Source organism: Leuciscus leuciscus (assembly GCF_965113295.1).
Source record: "Leuciscus leuciscus genome assembly, chromosome: 1".
Classification (NCBI taxonomy): domain Eukaryota; kingdom Metazoa; phylum Chordata; class Actinopteri; order Cypriniformes; family Leuciscidae; genus Leuciscus; species Leuciscus leuciscus.
Genome location: NC_138725.1, coordinates 51,365,467 through 51,369,310, shown reverse-complemented (window position 1 = coordinate 51,369,310; position 3,844 = coordinate 51,365,467). Strand labels below are relative to the sequence as shown.

At 35.2% G+C, this 3,844-nt stretch overlaps 2 long non-coding RNA genes across 2 annotated transcripts; both read left to right on the top strand.

Moving 5' to 3' along the window:
- The first annotated feature begins 442 nt into the window (after positions 1-442).
- LOC309482109 lies at positions 443-1,857 on the top strand. The gene is made up of 3 exons (XR_014200189.1): positions 443-524; positions 709-785; positions 1,768-1,857. It is a non-coding gene; the product is annotated as an uncharacterized lncRNA (long non-coding RNA).
- Positions 1,858-2,900: 1,043 nt separating this feature from the next.
- On the top strand, positions 2,901-3,625 carry LOC309482116. The gene is made up of 3 exons (XR_014200197.1): positions 2,901-2,983; positions 3,094-3,228; positions 3,503-3,625. It is a non-coding gene; the product is annotated as an uncharacterized lncRNA (long non-coding RNA).
- The last annotated feature ends 219 nt before the right edge of the window (positions 3,626-3,844 follow it).

Here is a 3,844-nt window from a genome sequence, read left to right as displayed (position 1 = left end):
CTGAAGGAGATGTACCCCAAATTTCAAGAAATAAAGGGGGGATGGCTTCTCTATAAATCTTCAGGTAATCACCAGGGACAAAACATTTAGTAAAAACTGACCATGATCTCAAAAATACAGATAGCATTTTGTATTTTTCTGTATTTTTGTACAATGGTATTTTTTATTTACTTTTATTTTAAGGAGGATGGGGCTCCCGGAAGCTCACTCTTATTCCACCGGATGAAAGTGGGTACAATGCCAAGAATTTGAAGACGGCAACAAATGGATTTAAAGGAGTTCTTTACATTGCTCCACTACAAATAGAACTTGACACCACTGCTCTGCCACCTGAATCTGAATCTTTTAACGAAATGCCAAAAGAGAAATGCCAGAGATGTGGAGTCAGTTATCCACTACTGATTCTGACTACACACATAAATACCTGTGTGACCAGTGAGGATGCTGAACAGACTGGTGATGAAGCTGAACAGACAAAAGATGATGCTGATCAGACCAGTGATGAAGCTGAACAAACCAAACAAGTAATGTATATTAAAAATAGTTATTTTAATTTAATAAATAATTTGCAAGTTTAGTAGGGTATAAAAGAAATATATACGTGTGTGTGTGTTTTCTAGAGATGCTTTTTTTACTTAATATAATATTTCTATACTTAAAATAATATATACTTTAATACTTGTTTTTTTGTTGTTTTTTTTACCTTAGGCAACTTGCCCCATATGTCAAAAAGAAATGTCTCTCGATGTAATAGAGATTCACGCAAGTTTTTGCATGGGTGACAGGTGAGAAATTATTTTATTTGACAGTTTATTTTTTGATAGTGCACAAAATACTTATTTCCAGATTAATCAGTGAATGTTTTTTCTTCAAAATTTACAAGGAGCAATATTATATCACTTAGAGAGCATGTAACATTCTCTGAGAAATCTGTAGGAACGTATCACTGGTCACCAATGGGTGTCACTAGGCTCTTTTTAGGGGGGGCTTTAGCCCTGTATTAGGCATAAGATCAAAAATGTATTCACAATGTACATATTCATTAAATAAACTTGGTTACCTAGCTTTCCTGGTAGACTTCAGTAATTTAACATCTCTGAGAAAATGATTCATAAAATCAGTTGACCCTATGTTTACTTTCTTCACTGACACAGACAAAAATGAAAAGCCTATATCACTCAAAGCTCAGCTTTAGGAGGGGAAGAGACAGGGCAAGATAAGAACCAATAGAAAAAGAGTGATGGAGATGAGGAGAGAAAAATAATCTACTGTGCCCACTGAAATGGTTTTAAAGCTATTGTTATCCTTTTTTTTGGCCTACAAAACATCTTAAAATGTTATAGCCCAGAACCCCCTTAAACTACCACACATTTGGTACCTCAGTGATTATAAAACCCTGCCATTTATATCTACAATTAACAGCTAATATCCTAGTAACATGCATGTTAATAAGCAACTACTTAATAGTGAGAATTGGACCCTAAAGTGTTACTTTTTTAAATCATACACTCATTGGGGGATGAGCCCCCCTAAAATGAAAATCCTAGAATCGCCCCTGCTGGTCACATAATGTATACTTTTATTGTGTGTGCTGTTAGGATTGCCTCAGCTCTTCTTCACAGCAAATATCAATTGAATATTGTGTTTTATTTTTAAATTATTAATGTTTAATTTATTTAAAACTTTTTAGGTAATTCATTCTAAAGGTATATTTGTTATTTTGTTGCACACAAGTATGGTAATGAAGTATGTGTATTTTATTATAAGTATACAACCTCTGGAATTAAATGTGTCTATGGAAGAACCATCTACATCTGGAGTTTACGTGCCGTGGACATATACCGCTGAACATTCAAATGCAGCTAAAGCCACAAGCATGAGTCATGGTAAGTGTTTTTGTTTTTTAAGTTTTGAAATAGAACTGATAAACGTAACACATTTCTGAGATGTAGGCTAGTACTGAAGTAGTGGAGTACTAGCTTCAACTGAAAGTGTTGACATGTTGCTTCTATGCGTTTTGCAGATTGGAAAATTGAACCAGATAAAAATAAAGCAGCATCCTTATACACTAAGGAAATAATTCGCCAACATGAGACTGGAAAATCCCTCTTGATGACCATGGATGTGAGAATGGACAAGGAAGATCAAGACAGAGAACTTGTTGCATTCTACAAACAAAACGGCATAGAATGGGCATGCCCTGTGAAGTGCAAACTCCAAGGTGGTATTAAACAAGTATAAATGCATTTATTCAGGGGCATTCTTAGCTGGTTTTTGTTGGCCATTTTCTTTTCTTTTTGGACTGTTGATTTTAATCTGTTACAATCAGGGGATGCTGCCATTGGTGAAGGTGTGACTAGACACTTCTTTTCAACTGTTATACAGAGGCTTCAGCATGGTTTCAATTTTAACATGGGTATGTTAACTATTTTTATGGAACATTGACTGGCATTTTGTTTCATCTTTGAATCCACAATGTTAATTTAAGCCCATTATTTTAAAACAGGAAATACTGCAAGGACCTGTCTCTTTGAAGGTGAACCAGGCCATCTTGTTCCATCATCTTCACAATTTCTCATAGAGAGTGATCTGTTCCTAGTTGCGGGACGCATGATTGGACATGCATTCCTACATGGTGGACCTCGGCTGGCTGGAGTCAGCCAAGCAATAGTCCATGTACTTCTAGGTGGTTCAGCTGAGACTGCTACAGTGCAAATCGAAGACTGTCCTGACCATGATATTCGTGAAACCATAAAACTGGTAAGTACATTGGTAGTATAATCAGTAACTTAAACAATTCATAATTTATTATTTATTTATTTATTTTTCTTCATTTATACTTTTCTACATGGAGCTTGATGGAGAGGCAGAACTCAGTAGTGAAGAATATCAAGCTGTCCTTGACCTGAGTCTTGCTTGGGATCTTCCTGGCCCAACCAAAGAAAACCGGAAGTGGCTTTTTGAGCGCCTATTATCACATGCGGTAGTGTTCTTTTATTGTCTGAGCTTTAAGTTTTAGCATTGCTGTACTGTAGCATTATATATATTTTTTTTTTCATGTAATCTAATAATCTAAAATATGCAATACTATAGGTCATTGGAAGGAGATTACGGCAGTTGAAACAAATACGTAAAGGACTTAAAGAAACCAGAGTGTGGCCACTGTTGAGTGAAAGGAAAGATGTGGAAATCTTTCTGAGGGAAAATGAAAATTCACTCACCCCATCGGTAAATTTAATTGTTATAAGGTGGTGTGTGTGTATATATTATTATACATATATACAGGTGAAACTCAAAATTTGAATATCGTGCAAAAGTTCATTTTAGTAATTCAATTTAAAAGGTGAAACTAATTATATAGACTCGTTACATGCAATTTCTTGAGTTTCACCTGGGTATATATACATAAAGTTTTTTGAGATGGTGCGTGTGTATATAAAATTTATATATATATATATATATATGCAGACCTGTTGCAACAGAAATATGTAATTGTTTCCAGATGCTGCTTCAATGTATCTGCTGGCCCTCGGATATCAGTGTGAATGATGATGATGATGACGACGACAACGAAGATTGTTCGCTAGAAGATAGATGTCGCATCTCGTGGTATTTGCGTCACTTCATTGAGACAGGTATAAATGTATTTTTAAAATACATTTTCCTATGGGGTTTTACAATTTGAGTAAAATAAAGCCTGTGGTAAACTACTTGATGAAACTTTTTTGTTGGGTTTGGAACGACATATTGGTGAGTAATTAATTGTTGATTTTGTTTTATTTAGCATCCAGCTCAGACCTTAAAAACTTGGTGAAGTTTTGGCTTGGGTGGGAAGTGCCAGAAG